Here is an 18,212-nt window from a genome sequence, read left to right as displayed (position 1 = left end):
ACAGTAGGACAGCAAGGGGCGGAGTCCAGAAGTCCAGCAGGGACAGTTTTAAGGTGGCAGGATGTAGTAGCTTACATTTTCATTGTACTACCTGAAAAACTGAGGCAGAAGGATTACTGAGCATTTGAAGTCTGCCTGGGTTACAGAGTTCGACACTGTCTCAGACACCAAAAGGGGTTGAGAGGAAAGCTCAGATGGTAAAAAGCTTGCTATTCAAGCGCGAGTTCAGTCCCCGCACCCACATAAAGCCAGGTGTGGTGGCATGCCCTGGGGAGGTGGAGATGAGAGGGTCCCTCCGGCTTGCTGGCCAGCTAGTCTAACTAAATCGGGAGCTACAGGCTCAGTGAAAGGACCCTCTGTCAAGAAATAAGGTGCAGGGCAATTGAGAAAGCTACCCATCGACCTCTGACCCTACGTGTACATGTATATGCCAACCCAAAATAAGTAACTAAGTTGTCAAGAGTGCCAGCCACTTAGAAGAGCTAAGGCAGAGAGGTGACCTTTAGGTCTTGGCAGTCAACAAACCACCAGTGAGTGTGATCTGAGAATGTTGGAGGGACAGCTGAGCAGAAACCAGAGGCTTGGGAATGAGTGGGCGTGTGTGTGTGTGTGTGTGTGAGAGAGAGAGAGAGAGAGAGAGAGAGAGAGAGAGAGAGAGAGAGAGAGAGACGGACAGAGAGAGATAGACAGAGTGAGACAGACAGAGAGAGAGAGATGAGAGGCAGGGTGTCACTCCTTCCAGCAGTGGGAGGTGGAGGAAAAAGAGAGTCATCTAAAAACAGAGTCAGAGGCAGGAGGAGCTCTGTGAGTTCAAGGCCAGCCTGGTCTGCATAGTGAGTTCCAAGTCAGCCAGAGCTACAAAGTGAGACTCTTGCCTTCTTGCCTTATTAAAAAAAAAAAAAAAAAGAAAGGAAGGAAGAAAGAAAGAAAGAAACAAAAAAAGAAAGAAAAACAAAATCAGGGGTTGGAGAGATGGCTTAGTGGTTAAGAACACTGACTGCTCTTCCAGAGGACCTGGATTCTATTCCTACTACATGGGAGCTCACGGCTGTCTATAACTCCAGTTCCAGGGGATCGGACACCCTTACACAGACATACATGCAGGCAAAACACCAATGCATATAAAATAAAATAAAAAATGTGAAAGAAAAAGCAAAATTTATATCAAGCCGGGGAAGGCATAGCTACTGGCTAAAGTAAGGTTGTCTCTGACACGTTACTCTGCTGGTTTGTTTGTGCCATCGGCAGTGAAAGCTCACTGGAGGAGCTCACGGTGGGAACTGTCCCACGTGAAGGCCCCAGCCCTGTGGCTTGGTTTTCCCCTCTCTGCATTGAGTTTCCTTGATCTGATTATCTTGGCCTTGCCTTGCTGCGTGACTCAGGAGCTTGAGCAAGCTTAGGTACTGGGTTTCACAGCTCTGGGGGCGGGGAAGCCTGGCTCTCCTGATAACTGGGAAATAGTCATGAGATGTTGACAAAAGCATCACTGTTGAGCCAGCCCCCCCCCCTTCAGAAAAAGATTCCCCAACCCTTGGTGCTTAAATAAAACAAGACTACCATCATCTGTCGCAGCTTCTTCTCAACCCCGTGGGCCTTGCCCCCCACAGGGGCTGCATATCAGATATCCTGCCTCTCAGATATTTACATTAAGATTCATGACAGCAGGAAAATTTCCCGTTGTGAAGAAGCAGTGAAATGGTTTGATGGTGGGGGGTCACCACAACAGGAGGAGCTGAATTAAAGGGGCACAGCATTAGAAGGGTTGAGAACCACTGCTCTAATGGCTGTTGAGAGCTTGTAACTTTGCCAGTTCTGCAGCCCAGAGGCCGGATCTGTGAGGTGAGCTTTCGCCGGTTGTCTTTTGCCAGGAGGAAGTTGAGAAGCAGATGAAATGGCTTGCCTAGGGCAGCTACTAAATACCTGCCCAAATCCCACGTCCTGAACCTGAACTTAGAAATGCGCCCTACTTTTCTAAGGATGTCCCCAGGCGACCAGGTCAAGCCTGTGACCCCTCAGATGAGAGAGTCGTGGGCAAATAGCTAGAAAACAAGGCCCTTCCAAGAAGCTGCTTTTCCTTTAGGAGTTCCGGCAGGGAAGAGACGGGCCTCTACGCTGCTTCTGAGGCTCCCGTCACTTGAGACCCCTTTTGGTAGCCTCCTCCACACAGCTTAGATAAAGAGTCTATTTATTAGTTTCTCCAGAGCGGGTTCTGGAAGCTGGATCTGGCAGGAGGCAAAAGACGATCTCTCAGCCACGCCTCCTTCTCTCAATCTACCTTCCTTGCCCCTCCCACTGGATTCCCCTGATACCGGATTTCTCTCTCCAGGGTCCCCGAGCCCAGGGCACAGTATCACTTTCTTCCTAAACTGGAACGGGGCCAGATATGCATGCTGCCTGCCACTGTTGTCGGTGCACACTTCCAGAGGTTTCTGTGGAATTCAGGCTTCAGTAAACACTCGAGGAGCAGGAAGTGGGCCAAGAAATGAGAGTAAGATTGCGTCAAGAGTGACGCACACCCTGCCTTTCCCCCCATCTCCGTCTTCAGGGGAGGGCAATGCAGGCAGGCCTTCTTTTCTTCCTTTGGTCTAGGGTAGAGGCTGATGTTGTTGAAGAGGGGAATGCTGAGGAGGGGCCTCAGGTGGGGATTGTTTGTAGACTTCTGCACCTGGAAGGAAACTACCCAACAGCCTGAAAGACGCAGAGAGAGCAAAAGTGAAGGGGCCCAAGGCAAGAGTCCAAAAAGGCTGGAAAGTTGTGTTTCGGGATTGCCAGCCAGAAGCTAGGTTCCACACGCATGAAACAGTAAGAGCGGTGCAGTCCAGCTTAGGGAACAGTGGCTGCTTGGTCAGGGACGCCTATTCAGAAGGAGCCACCTTTGTATACTGACCCTGGGTGGTTTCTATGTCGTAGCCACCTTTGTATACTGACCCTAGGTGATTTCTATGTCGTATCTGTCGTATCTTACTGAATTCCAGCAACAGCCCTCGGGATTGGTATGATTAGGACCGTCCTTTTACAAGTAAAGACACTGAAAAGGGGCTGGGGAGATAGCTCAGTGGTTAAGAGCACTGCCTCCTCTTCTAAAGGTTCCGAGTTCAATTCACAACAACCAGGTAGCTCACATCCCATTTGTAATGAGATCTGGTGCCCTCTTCTGGCCTGCAGGCATGAAAGCAGACAGATCACTGTGTATACATAATAAATCTAAAATAAATAAATAAGACACTGAAGGACCAAAGTTCAGAGATATCCAAGGTTACTAAATTGAGATTTGGATTGTCTGGGTCTGTGTGCTGGATGTGAGTGTTTTGTCTGGTTGATTTTGTCTTTTGTTTTTAGGGTCTTTGGTTTGGTTTGGTTTGGTTTGGTTTTTTTGAGACAGGGTTTCTGTGCAACAGTCCTGACTGTCCTGGAACTCCCTCTGTAGACCAGTCTGGCCTTGAACTCACAGAGATAGGCCTGCCTCTTCCTCGAGTGCTAGAATTAAAGGTTTTGCACCACCGCTGCCCAGCTGGTTGTTTCTCAAGGCGGGGCCTTGCTGAGAATTCCAGGCTGGCTTCAAACCCATGTCCCTCCTTCCTCGTCTCCCCGATCTCAGGATTATAAGCACGCCTGGCTTTTCTTCTCACCCTTAGTTTTGGTGAGCTCACACATCTGACTCCTAAGCGCTTGGCTTTTCTTGAGTCTCTCCCATTAAGTTTGGGCTTCCCATCTTTCTGTTTTCCTACGAAGTGATAGAGACAGCGCTTAGAGAGATCGGGTGGCAGGCTGAGGTGGGACTGCTAGTTCAAAGCGAACCTGGGCTATGCAGTAAGACACCATCTCAAAATGAAGAAGGGAGGGTGCAGGGGGATAGCTCAGCTTAGTAATACAGGGCTTGCCAGCATCTTCCGGCCTCAGGTTCAATCCCAGGGAGGGCGGGAGGCAGAGAAAGCAGCACCTGCTTTGGTGCTTTTTATTCTGGCTCATGCCATCTGTGCTCTCGACTTTCCCTAGGGACAGCCGGCTGTCTGTTGCTGACCAACTACTATTCCCTCAGATCTGCCAGTACATGGCCCAGGAAAGTTTGGATTCCTGGAGAGATTGCAATTGTTTTTAATATATATATATATTTATATATTATATATATATATATATATATATTTCTCTGTGTAGCTTTGGAGCCTATCCTGGAACTTGCTCCATAGACCAGGTTGGCCTAGAACTCAGAGAGATCTGCCTGCCTCTGCCTCCCCAGTGCTGGGATTAAAGCCGTGCACCACCACTGCCCAGCCAAAATTTTTTTAAATTTATTTATTTTTATTTAACATACATTGGTATTTTGCCATGGGTGTCAGGTTCCCTGGAACTAGAATTATAAACAGTTGTGAGCTACCAGGTAAGTGCAATGAATTGAATCTGGGTCCTCTGAAAGAGCAATCAGTGCTTTTAACCCCTGAGCCATCTCTCCAGCCCTCTGGGGTTGCGAATTTGAACGTAGGTCTACTGGGATCCATCAGAGTTTCTTCCATCCTCTGCCTCCATCCTAGGTCCCTTGGCAATGAAGTCTAGTAAGGAAACTGAGAAACACTCGGAGTCAAGGAAGCAGGCAAAGGAGATCCGAATCCTTTTCCCTTTTCTCTCCTTCCATTTTCCAGAAGCTGGGAGGGAGAAATATGAAGACTGAACTGTGCCCTGCACCAGCCTCCGCCCCCAAGCTAAGGAATGCAAAAGGTGAGGGTAATGCAAAAAATGTCACCATGGTAACAGCAGTGCCAGGTGTGTTGGTGAATACTTAGTTTCTGGAGCGTGGATGGGAGGGCCTGCCCAGGGCCCGGCTGAGGAGCTGCAAGGCGCAGCATTTCATGTGTCCCCCCCTGGAATGGGACATTAGGAGAGATTTTTGCTTTTCATTGCCTCTATTTTCTCCTAAGTGGAAGGTGAGGAGAAAAATCATTTTCCTTCCTCTCCCACCTACTCTGAGAATCGCCAGGAGCTGTGAGCATTCCCTTCAGAGCCGCCGCCGGTCATGAAACCCCATCATTGCTTCAATTGCTCTATTTTAAAGGTTTGCAAGAACCGCACCAAATCGATGTCATGTCCCCCCTCCCCCAATCTCTTCTCTCTGTGATTTCTGTGGTCTCTCTTCTTTAGAACATTTCCTCAGATCAGGACAACAAGTGGAGATGGATACCTGAGGTATTTTGTGGTTTGGGAGGATTTTTGAGGGTACCAAGTTCCTGTATCTTCCTGCCTTAGCAATCACTTCCGTCTTTATTTTACCCAGGATCTGTTGGAGAGGATTTGGCTGGAAGATTCTAAACTCTCTTTAGCTCCACGCCTTCATTACTGCTGAGCTGAGAATTTCATAAATGCAAAGATGGGAAGAATCTTAGAAGTCATCTGGCTCAGAGATTCTCCATTGTTTAGACTTTATCAAAACTGGAAGTTTGAAAACTGAAGAGGGAGAGGGAGATGTCTGAGAGCTTTTTGTCTGGAAAACCACAAATTTCAAATACACACAGCTATCTTGTGTGGCAGCCATTGCTTTACATTCCTAGACCAAAGGGCAGAGGATGGTTACATTCTCTTAGTGCCTTAAACAGAAGACATGCAGCATACAAACGGACACACTTACGCGGGGACATGGTGGCACATGCCTGTGGTCCCAGCACTTGGAAGGTGGAGGCAGGGGTATCCGGTATTCACAGACATCCTCTGTGACACAGCAAGCTCAAGGCCAGCTCAGCTTTATTCATGCTTTTTTCTTCGTTCCACGCGTTTGCGCCAGACAGAGGGCGGGCATCGAAATCTACTGCTCTGCTTCGCTGCTTTTGTTTGTTTCTGAGTCAGGGTTTTCTCTGCATAGCCCTGGCTGTCCTGGAACTCACTCTGTAGTTCCGCCTGCCTCTGCCTCCAGAGTGCTGGGATTAAAGGTGTGCAACATCAATGCTGGTGGTTTGTTGTTCTCTCTACATATATATATAGTAGTGCAACACCTGCACTACGTGCTAAGGTATGGCTCGCGAGTGGGGCAAGGGGCTGGAGATTGAAACACAGACACGGATAATGCCAAGAATGCCTCTTTAGTGTGTTCTAGGGCAGCTTATATAGGGTCTCCTTCCATGCCCTAACTCTCAGATGCAAGCTCACCAGAAACCACTCCCCTGCCATCAGGAACTCCCGAGGGTCTCGTGCTCAGAGCAGTTGCAAAACAAGTTGTTTGCACAGAGCAGCTGAAAGCATAGGAAAACAAGTTTACTCTGGTAGGCAGGAGACAGAGGGGTCACAGTCCCCATCTATCTATCTATCTATCTATCTATCTATCTATCTATCTATCCATCTATCTATCTATCTATCTATCTAAATGTATGTGTTATGTCTGAATGAATGCATTCACATTGTTCAGATGCCCTTCAAGGCCACAGGAGATTATCAGATACCCAGCTGACATGGATGCTGGGAACCAAATTTAGGTCCTCTCAAAGAGCAGTAAATACACTGTGCCATCTCTCCAGCCCCTGGTTTGCTTTTCTTATCAGTATCCTTGGAGATAGAGTTCTCACCTGCTTGGTTAGCTCTGGTAGCTGGTGTACTCACTTCCTTTGCTTTTTGTAGGGATGAGCCCTGAGCGAGCAAAGTCCTAAGTGAAGGTGTATTTTGACATTCAATGGTCATGGCGAGAACTCTGAGTCCTCGGACCTATGACACAATTTGGCAAAGCCTTTACCCACATGGGCCAGGCTCAGGAGAATTGGCAAAGCTTTCCTTGGGGGTCCAGTACGAGTGTTTATGAACCATTGACCAGTGTGAGCAAGGACAGACAGCTGCAGCTTCCCCCTCCCTGATGTTCACAGGGATTGCTCACCTATAGAGATCTGCTACCAAGACTAGTCACTCCCAGCCGGGCGGGCAGTGGTGACGCACTTGGGAGGCAGAGGCAGGCGGATCTCTGTGAGTTCAAGGCCAGCCTGGCCTACAGAGTGAGTTCTAGGACACCCGGGACTGTTACATAGAGAAACCCTGTCTCAAAAAACAAAAAACAAAAACAAAAAACTAACTAGTCTCTCCCTCGATGTTGTCTATAATAAACTCACTGAGGCCTGAGCAGTGGGTAGAGAATCCTACCTGAACCTAGCTTGGCTGGATGTGTGTCTATCTTCACCCTCTCGCTGCCCTAGCCAGAATTCCAGGACCCCAAATCACATGGGGGGGTGCCTTTGATGAACCAAGCTGCGACCACTCCTTACCGTTTTCTTCTGCCCTCCCACTTCCAGGCAGATGGCACGTCCCTTCCTTATTCTTCCGCATTATCATTCTTGTTTCCTCACTGTAGAGTGTTGTCATCCCCCATACAATAATGTCAATTTCTTTGTAAATATTTTTTTTAAAAGATTTATTTATTATGTACACAGTGTTCAACTTCCATGTATGCCTGCAGGCCAGAAGAGGGCACCAGACCTCATTACAGATGGTTGTGAGCCACCATGTGGTTGCTGGGAATTGAACTCAGGACCTCCAGAAAAGCAGTCAGTGCTCTTAACCTCTGAGCCATCTCTCCAGCCCTTTGTAAATATTTTAAAATTACATTTATTTATTCTCTCTCTCTCTGCTGTATGTATGTGTGTGTACATTTGAGTCATGGCATGCATCTAGAGATCAGAGGACAGTTTACAGGAATTGGTTCTCTCTTCCTACCATATGGTCCTGGAAACTGAATTCTAGTTGTCAGGCTGAGCCCAATGTCACTTGGGCCTTCACTTCTTGACGACAGAGCGCGTGTCTCTTCACTACTGTATGCTCAGAGCCATCGTGAACTTCATCTGCCAGATTAACGATATCACAAAACTATGGGACCGAGGACCCTGAAAACAATGAACATTCTGGGTATGGTGGTGCTTGTCTATAATCTCAGCACATGGCAGACTGAGGCAGGGGATACAAAGTTCAGGCTAGGACTGGAGAAGGAGGCACAGTAGTTTAGAGCACTGGAAGCTCGTGCAGAGGGCCTGGATTTCAGTTCCCAGCACCCACATGACAACTCACAACTGTCTGTAACTCCAGTTCCAGAGGATCCAGTGCCTTCTTCTCACCTCTGAGGGGACTAGGCATGCAAGCATATGGTACATGTACCATACATGCAAGCAAAACATTCATATTCATAAAAATAAATAAATCTTAAAAAAAAAAGTTCAGGTCAGTCTGGTTACATGGGGTCCTGTCTTAAACAAAAAGCAACAAAGAAAGAAAATAATGAACATTTGTTAAATGTGTAATATATCCCCCACCTTCTGAAAAACATGTCTTTTTTATTGTATGTGATTATGGGGGAGGTGTATGCATGTGAATGTGGCTGCCTGAGTAGGCCGATGTCAAATCCCCTCGGAGCTGGAGTTGCAGGCAGTTGAGAACCATCTGACATGGTGCTAGAAACTGCACTTGGTTCACAGTAGGAATTCATAAGCGCTGAGCCATCTCCCCTGCCTCTGCTTCTTTTTATTTTGACTTTATTTGTATGTGTACAGGTGCCTTGCCAGATGTTATGGAATAATCTTTTATAAACTGTGAAGATGTGTCTTTGCCAAGGCACCTTCTGATTGGCTTAATAAAAATGCTGACTGGCCAATAACTAGGCAGTAAGAGGTTAGGTGGGAGAGCCAATCTGAGAGGATGTTGGCAAATAGAAAGGCAGAGTGACAGGGTTGACAACCAGATGCAGAGGAAGCAGGAGATGAACATGCCAAGCTAAAAAAGGGTACCACCACATGGTAAAGCACAGATAAGAAATATGGGTTAATTTAAGTTGGAAGAGCAAGTTAGTAACAAACTTAAACTATCGACCGAGCATTTATAATTTAATTTTAAGTCTCTGTCTGTTTATTGGGGACCCAGCAGTCCTGACGGAAAACTTCACCTACAGCTAGCACATATGTGTTGTACATGCATGCATGGCCTGTGTGGGACGAGAAGAGGGCATCAAATCCCCTTGAATTTGGATTATAGATGGTTGTGAGCCACTATGTGGGTGCTGGGAATGGAACTGGGTCTTCTGGAAGAGCAGTGTTCTTAGTTGCTGAGTCATTTCTTCAATTCCAGCCCAAGGTTCTTAATCTGTGGGTGATGAACTTAGGGGGGCCTCATGACTAACTGTGGGAAGCCATGCAAAGATTGGCAATGGTAAAATCTTTCTGAATGTCCACTGACCAAAAATTAATGCGCCGCCCCATGAACCCAAAGGTACCCTTTGGATTCATCATATTTATCTGTGTTGCATTGTCAATGTTCACTATATATATATATATATATATATATATATATATATATATATATATATACAATGTTTGTTTGGTTCTGAATATGCAGCATGTATGTAGTGTGCATACAATCAAGCCTCGCAGCACCAACATTTGCCTGAAACATCTTGGCTTAGATTTGAGATCAATGTTATGAACTGCAGTTTTTTACTGTACACACAAAGCTTTCTGTTCTTACAAAAGCATAATGGTTTAATTACAGAAAGCAAAGACTCAATATTTTCTCACTGTCTTTCCTCAGCTGTAAGTTAAGTATCAAATTAATATATCTTTGGATTGTACTGTGTTAGAATGCCTGGCATAGAAATTTGCTGACTTGAGTTTCATTTAAAAAATACAATCGTTAGCCGGGCGGTGGTGGAGCACACCTTTAATTCAGGCACTCAGGAGGCAGAGGCAGGTGGATCTCTGTGAGTTCGAGGCCAGCCTGGTCTAGAGAGCTACTTCCAGGACCGGCTCCAAAGCAACACAGAGAAACCCTGTCTCAAACAAACAAACAAACAAACAAATCATTAAGTGAGGCCTGGCAGGGTGGCACACAGGTATAGACTGGATCAGGAGTTCAAGGCCACCCTCAGCTGCATAGTAAATTGAAGGTCAGCCTGTACTACATAAGACTCTGTTTTAATAAATTCCTTCTCCCAGAAAATAATAAATTTCATTACCATTTTTCTTTATTTTTATTTAATACATGTGGACCATACTGTCTACTGTTCACACATGGCCTGGCTCATATGTGGAGGTCAGAAGACAACTTGTGAGAGCCTGTTCTCTCCTTTCATTATGTGGTCCTTGGGGATTCAACTCGGGCTATCAGGCTTAGTAGCAAGGACCTTTATGCTGTGGAACAAGCTTTCTGTACACCGTGGATATTCATTATTCTCATGGATTTAGTAAGGGCTGAATGGCCAATAGCTGGGTAGACAGAGGTTAGGCAGGGCTTACGGGGAAGAAGAGGGCAGAGTCACCAGGAGAAGCATAAAGAAGCAGGATGAACATGTTGTGCTGAAAAAAGGTATCACCACACGGTAGAGCGCAGATGAGAAATATGGGCTAATCTAATAAGAGCTAGTTGGTAACAAGCCTAAGCTATTGGCCGAACATTTATAATTAATATTAAGTCTCTATGTGGTTATTTGGGAGCAGGAGGTCCTGATGAAAAACTCCACCTACACCTTTATCTTCTGAGCTATCTTGCCAGCCCTACATGAACTTTTGGATTGGTACTAGGACAGGAAGTTCTAACAATTTTTGAAATGGTTCTAAACATGCTTCTGCCTTTCTTTTTCTTTTTCCTTTTCTTTTTTTTTCAAGACAAGGTTTCTTTATCTAATAGTCCTGGCTGCCCTGGAACTCACTTTGTAGATTAGGTTGTCCTTGAACTCACAGAGATCCACCTGCCTCTGCCTCCCAAGAGCTGGGATTAAAGGCATGTGCCGCCACCACCACCACTCGGCCATGCTTCTGCCATTTTGCACTACATATTTGTCAAAGTGGCATTCTCAGCATTGATGATTATAGATTCAAAATGTCTATCTACCAGGAAAACATTGAAGGTGACCTGTGTTTTGCCATATCTAATATTAAGCTAAGATTTAATTTTTTTATGTGAAAATAACAAGCCCCTCTGTCTCATAGGTATACAAATTTACACTAGTCTTGAATAAATAGTGGAATTTATGTATACCAAATTATTTAAAAATAATATATATGCATATTTTCGGAGCTGAGGACCCAACGAGGGCCTTGCCTGTGCTAGGCAAATGCTCTACCACTGAGCTAAGTCCTCAACTCTTAAAAATATTTTACTTTTTTTTTTTTTTTTACTTTTTTTTAAAAATTTTTTTCAACCTTATTTTATGTGAAATGGTGTGAAGGTGTTAGATCCCCCTAGAACTGGAGTTACAGAGTGGCGCTCCAGCGTGGTCTACTAATTCCGCGTAAAACCTGAGAGGGCTTAAAAAGGAGCGAGAGAGAGTTTAACACAGCTTTTTGCTGTTTGCGGATTGCATGCCGCAGAGAGAATTTCCTGACTCAGCAGCCAAAAAAAAAAAAAGCCGCGCCATTTTAAAACAAGGCCCTGCCGCTGGTGCAAACTCTGGCTATCGAGCATTTGTGGGCTCGGATGTTTGTGTGCCCACTCAGGATTGGGAGTAAAGTAAATGGGAGCCACCATTCCTTTGGCTCAGCTCTTCCTGCCTGGGTAGGCAGTGGGATCAGGTCTACTAGAAAGTGGCGGTTTTGAAATACCAGTTTCTGGGCTGTGCCGCCATAGCGATCACTGTCTGGCTCCTGCGGGAGACAGAGCTTTTCAATGGGGCTTGCTTGATGGCAACTGGACTCGCTTTGTGCCTGAAAGGGGCGCACTACGCGGGGCTCAGAGGCACAAGCAGCTCTGCCATGCTAGCGGAGCTGTGTGCAAGGCTCAGAGGCACAAGCGGCTCTCGCTGAACCATGCTGACCTCAGGCAGGAACTATCATAATTATCATAATAACAGCGCAGTTAAAGTTTAGACTGCCATGTGGGTGCTGGGAATTGAACTCTGGTCCTCTGGAAGAACCTCTTAACCGCTGAGTCATCTCTCTAGCCCCAAAATATTTTACTTTTGAGTAGGGCAGTGGTGGTGCACACCTTTAATCTCAGTACGCAGGAGGCAGGGGCCGTTGGATCTCCGAGTTTGAGGACAGCATGGTCTATAAGAGCTAGTTCCAGGACAGGCTCCATAGCTACAGAGAAACCCTGTTTCAAAAAACCAAAACAAAACAAAAAATTGCTTTTGAATTTTTGACCCAGGTATTATATAACTCAGGCTAGCCTCAAACTCACTGTAGTGATAATTCATTTGCATTTTAATAAATAAAGCTTGCCTGAAGTTCAGCGAGTAAAACAGCCAGACTGGTCAGTCTTACAGACCAGGCAGTGGTGACACACACCTTTAATCCCAGTAGCACACACTAGAAACTGGGTGGCAGGGGTGCACACCTTTAATCCCAGCACTAGAGCAGAATATAAAATGGTAGGAGACAGCTCTCACACACAGACTCATTCTGAGATTCTTGGAGGCAGGATCGCCATTTTGGACCGAGGTAAGAGCCAGAGGCTTGCTCTTTTGCTTTTCTGACCTTAAGGTTGAATGCCAATTTTTTTCCCCCCCGAGACAGGGTTTCTCTGTAGTTTTGGAGCGTGTCCTAGAACTAGCTCTTATAGACCAGGCTGGTCTCGAACTCACAGAGATCTGCCTGCCTCTGCCTCCCAAGTGCTGGGATTAAAGGTTTGTGCCACCACCACCCGGTTTAGAACCCCAATTTTTGTCGCTAGGCTTTTATTAATCATGCTACAACTCAGTATGTAGTAGAGGATGACATTGAATTTCTAATTCTGCCTCTACCTCCAGAGTGTTAGATCCCAGGTGTGTCCCTCCACACCCATTATCAGGTGGTGTTGGAGATCAAACCCAGGGCTTTGTGGATGTCACATAAGTATCAATGGTGTAGACCCTCATCATGTGAAATAACTTCCTTGCAATTTACGTTCAGTAAGTACTTAATGGGAGTATCCATTTTATGCTTATTTTGTTTTGTTTGCTTGTTTCTTGAGACAGGGCTTCCCTGTGTTGACCATATTGGCCTCGAACTCAGATTTGGTTTGCCTCTGCCTCCTAAGGACGGTGATTAAAGGCATGTGCCACCATACCCCGCTGCTGTTTAATACACCTGTGTACCTAGCTATGGTCATGTGGAAAATTCTAGGCAAAGGGGAGTCACCAGTGGAAACTTAAGCAGCGCTGCTGTGTGCTATGTGTGCTTATGTGATTTTGACAAGGAGCTGGCTTTACATCAGGGCCCTTGGAAGAAGATGAAAATGATAGTGGATGAAATACTTTATTCGTAAAGGACATTTCTCTGGGTAGTTTCAAGATGTTTGTGCAAAAATGTGTAGCATTACTGCTAGTGATAGCAAAAAATTGGCACTAACCCCAATACCAATCAATAGGGAACCTGTTCACGGCAGTTCAGCCATGTTCCGTAGGCAGCCTCTACAAAGAACAAAGTAGACCTGGACACACTGGTGTGGAAAACTGCTAGAGACACGCTGTTAAGGAAAACGGTTCTATTTCTGTTCTACACACACAGAGAGAGAAAGAGGAAGGGGGCGGGGAGAAATGGGCAGAAAATCCGGAAGGGTAATATAACCCGAAGTGTTGATAGTGGCTCTTTCTCTGGAACAGATCAGAGTTTCACGGATCTTTCCCATTTTTAAGCATTCATCTTTTAGTAATGATGATAGTAATTAAAAAAAAAAAAGAAGCCAGGCAGTGGTGGCGCACGCCTTTAATCCCATCTCTTGGAATGCAGAGGCAGGCAGATCTCTGTGAATTTGAGGCCAGCCTGGTCTACAAGAGCTAGTTCCAGGACAGCCAGGGCTTTTACACAGAGAAACCATGTCTAAAAAAAAAAAATTGAAGCATGTCTTGTCAGGTACAGAAGTGTCTATGTGTCCATGTGTGTAGTCCCAGGTACCAAAGCGACTGAGGCAGGAAGATCACAAAATACAGGCTAGCCTGAGCAACAGTGAAATCCTGCCTCAAACAAACACCCTCAAAAACATCAATAGGAGAAAGACTTTCTGTTCTAACCAGATCCCTTCCCCACCATGACTCCATTCCCTCTTAGCCCTGTGTCAGGCCCTCAATATCCCTTGGTGATCTAGGGACCTCATTTTCTGGGTCTTTTTTAATCCCAGCACTTAGATCTCTGTGATTTCGAGGCCAGCCTGGTCTATAGAGGGAGTTCCAGGACAGCCAGGGCTACACAGAGAAACCCTATCTCATAATAAAAACAAACAGAATTTTAAGTTATTTTTAGGGACATCCCCTTGCAGCTCACATCGGGATGACATGGGTGCTGGGAACTAAAGTCAGGGTATATGGAGAGCAACAGTACTCTTAACTACAGGGCCATCTCTTCAGCCCAGTTAACCTGGGCCTCTAAACGGCGTGTTTGCACTCTAAAAGGCGTGTCTGACTTCTGAGTTTCCTTCAGATATGAATTCAGGGGAGTTGGTAGCTCTGGTCTCTCCATTTTCAAAGTGTGTGTTTGGAGAGGGAAGATTTGGTCATTTCAGTCTTGTTAAATGAGAATGGTTAGCTGGACATGGGTGGTGCACATCTTTAATCCCAGCACTTGGGAGGTAGAGGCAGGTGGATCTCTGTGAGTTCGAGGCCAGCCTGGTCAACAGAGCAAGTTCCAGGACAGGGTTCAAAGCTACAGAGAAACCCTGTCGCAGGAAAGAGAGAGAGGGAGAATGGTTGGAGACTCAGCTTTTCTCTCTAGTGGTGTTTGCATTGGAAGGAAAGCTAGCTTGCCAGCTTTGGTTTTAAACCAAGAAAGACTCCTACCATTGTGCACTTTCCATGCATGTAAGCTGAGGACAGGGTAAGGGACACATTGCGGGGGACAGAGGGAGGGTTGCACTGACAGTTTCTACAGCATCTTTGGAAACGCAACAGGAGATAAGTGATCTCTGATGTGGGTAGCAATGGATGCTGGAGATTAAAGCTGAGCACTGTGGGGAAGGGATCGTCTCAGTTTCGGAGGCTGACCTTGATTGCCTTGCTTAACCTGGCGCTTTGAGTTCTCAGGGTGTAAGAACAAGAACATGATCCGGATGGGGCGCACATATTAAAGATTTACACAAGCACTGATAATCTTGTTGCTCCAGGGAGGAGGTTTAGCCATTTAAAGTTGCAGTCCAGACACAGAGAGAGCCTAACTGAGCGGTAGAGATGTGGGGCTGTGGAAAAGTACACACTGTGCATGACTTCCCTGGGAAAATACTCGTGGAGTTCAAATCCTCCTGTCCCTATCATGTATTAGCTGATTAAAAGGTAAGAATGGGGGGACCCCTAGACTGCTCAGTAATGATGGCACTTGGGGCCAAGCCTGGTGACCTGTGTTTGATCCTGGGGTCCTGCATGTTGAAAGGAGAGAATGACTCCTGATGGCTATCTACTGACCTCTGCCATGTCCTCTGTTGTACTCCACCCGGCTCTCCTAACAAAATAAATAAATGTTCAGTTTTGAAAGGTAAGAATAAGATAATGGGCTGGAGATGTTCCATGGCCAAGAGTACCCACTGTTCTTTCAGAGGACCCGAGTTAATTTCCCAGTACCTGTGATCAGGAGGCTCACAGCAGCCTCTAACTCCAACTCCAGGGGCATCTGAGCCAGGGGTTTTCTAGAACACCTACACATTCAAAAATAAAAATAAATCTTTAAGAAAGAATAGGAGGAGCTGGAGAGATGATTCAGGGATAAGGACACTGACTGCGACCGGGCAGTGGTGGCACACACCTTTAATACCAGCACTGGGGAGGCAGAGGCAGGTGGACCTATGTGAGTTCGAGGCCAGCCTGGTCTACAAGAGCTAGTTCCAGGACAGGCTCCAAAGTTACAGAAAAACCCTGTCTTGAAAAACCAAAAAAATAAAAAAGATAAAAAAGAACACTGACTGCTCTTCCAGAGGACCTGGGTTCAATTCCCAGCACCCACATGGCAGCTCACAACTGTCTATAATTCCATTTCCAGGAGACCTGATACCTAAGGCAAAACACAAATGCACATAAATATAAAAAGTAACTAGGAATAATAGTGCAAAATGATAATACTACCCATTCTCTGGGGCTACTAAAATTAAAATATCTAGCTGGGCAGTAATAGTGCACACCTTTAATCCCAGCACTTGGGAGTCAGAGGTAGGCGGATTTCCAAGTTCGAGGCCAGCCTGGTCTACAAAAGTTAGGACAGCTAAGGCTGTTATACAGAAAACTCTGTCTTGAAAAACAAAACAATCAAAAAGAAAGAAAAAAGCTAAACCAAGCTGGGCACAGTGGTGTTCTCCTTTAATACCAGTATCTGGGAGGCAGAAGAAGGCAAACTCTGTAGGTTCAAGTCCAGTCTGGTTTACATAGTGAATTCCAAGACATAGTGAGACCCTGTCTCAAAACAAACAAAAGCCCCCAAATTAATGCGTATGTAAAATGTTTAGACTTACAGGGTCTTGGCACTCAGGAAGTACTTAATAAGGGTTAGCAAGAACTACTATTTCCGAATGCCTTGTGGGTGTAGGGAGACTTGCTGAGCCTAACAGTTTTAGCTTCAGTTATTAATAAATCTTTGACATTTTCCTGTTGCCAAACAGGGAAAGCAAGTCGCGAAGCATAAGGGAATGCTGTGAGTTGAACCCGAGCGGGCAGATACCAGCGCGGGGTCTATGTTTGGTTCTCAGGACCTTCTTGGGGTAGATAGACACTCTCTAAGCCTCAGTTGCTCCATCTGTAAGAAAAGCGGTGCCTGAGCCTCATTTCTCAAGTTTTCCCCTCTTCTGACAGTTCTAAAAGCCGGTTTTTTTCTTCTATACCGGAAATCCAGTTATACCTGACTCGAAGATGTCACCTGGATTGCTGACTGCTCAGGGAAAGCAGCTCGCCTTGTGACTGCCCATTGGGTGCAAAGTAGGCTCTAGCCGAAGCTTTCCTGTTCCAACTGACACCAACACCACGAACTCTGTCTTCCAGAATCCACAGCTCCTCCCACTCCCCTCCAGGCTCCCCCAAACCCTTGCGCGCTGGGGAGGATGCTGTGAGCACGCCATCGGGTGTGCGTCTGACACCCCGGCCCCCGGGCTTCCTGTACCCGAGGACCTGCGGGCGGGGGTGGGGGAGAGCGGGTTCCGCTGAGGACTGGAACCAGCACCCCGTCCCTTCCACTTCACCCCAGTGAAAGAGAGCTGTAAAATTCCGGAAGAGAGATTAGAGGCAGGGGATGGGTGGGGCGGTGAATCAGTACATTCCTTCCTCCCCCTGCCTCCTCCTCTAGGGTTATCACTCTTGGGAGGGTTGGGCCACTTCTCACAGCTTTCTCTCTTGCTTCACTGGCAGGATCCGGATAAACTGAGCAATGCTAGGCGGGGATTTCCCATGTTTCATCTGAACTTTGTAGAGCCTGGTTGACTTAATTTGCAGCTCATGACCCATTTGGTTTCGGGCCGAAGAGTTTTAGCTGGGACTTCCAACTTGGCCCTGTAGGCGCACTTATCAGGAGCCCCTAGCACGGTGTCAATTGGTCTTAAGTGCTTATAAACTTATATTTAGTATCAGAGGCAGGGAAATCTGGGCTCAGAAAGGCTAGGTAACTTCTGCCTGGTCACACAGTGACTGAGCCTCGAATAACTTCAGTTTTGTTGGTTGCCTGTATTTCCCACCACACCCAATTACTTCCTTTACTTGAGGTCATTGAAAGGCAAGGCTTGTTTGTAAAAGGGGTAGGAAAGTAAAAAGGATGAACCACTGCCACTGTGCCAGATACTTTTATTTAAATACGGTGTCCTAAATTTCTAGGCTCCCACAACTAGGGTGAAAAAGATGTGACCACCATGCTCTGGTCTAGATGAGAAAGCTTTAGCAGGCAGGAATTTTGAGTTTCAAGAGCTAAAATTTCTGTAGAGTTATAGTATGAAGTCTCTGTTCCTTTTGAAACCATAGGGGTAAGGCAGGGCCTCACGCTGTAGCCCAGGCTACCCTGAAACTCACTATGTAGCCTAGACTGGCTTCAAACTTGTGGCAATCTTTTAAAACACTTTTTTAAAAAAACCTTTTCTCTATGTTGCTTGAAGCTGAACCCAGGGCCTTGTGCATGCTAGGCAACTGCTCTACTATTAAGCTATATCCTAAACTCTGCTTTTTTTTTTTTTTTAAAAAAAAGGATTTTGTTAATTTTATAATTTATTTGTATTTTTTTTGTACATTGATTTTTTTTGGCTGCATGTATATCTGTATGAGGGTATCAGATTCCCTGGAACAGTAGTTATGGACAGTTGTGAGCTGCCATGTAGGTGTTGGGAATTGAACCCGGGACCTC

The 18,212-nt window shown here is 46.1% G+C and overlaps 1 long non-coding RNA gene across 2 annotated transcripts; it reads left to right on the top strand.

Annotated features, from left to right (window-relative positions):
- The first annotated feature begins 2,268 nt into the window (after positions 1 to 2,268).
- LOC125400503 (uncharacterized) lies at positions 2,269 to 5,929 on the top strand. Of its 2 annotated transcripts, XR_015000934.2 has the most exons (5): positions 2,269 to 2,488; positions 4,638 to 4,713; positions 4,914 to 5,047; positions 5,134 to 5,178; positions 5,267 to 5,929. It is a non-coding gene; the product is annotated as an uncharacterized LOC125400503 (long non-coding RNA). The 2 variants fall into 2 exon arrangements; XR_007231959.3 differs by lacking the exon at positions 4,914 to 5,047 and having other exon boundaries at positions 2,271 to 2,488.
- Positions 5,930 to 18,212: the final 12,283 nt, after the last annotated feature.

The sequence above is a fragment of the Myodes glareolus genome, chromosome 3 (genome assembly GCF_982192425.1).
Source record: "Myodes glareolus chromosome 3, mMyoGla1.1, whole genome shotgun sequence".
Classification (NCBI taxonomy): domain Eukaryota; kingdom Metazoa; phylum Chordata; class Mammalia; order Rodentia; family Cricetidae; genus Myodes; species Myodes glareolus.
Note: the sequence above shows the minus strand (reverse complement) of the source record. Positions and strands in the feature narration are given on the sequence as shown.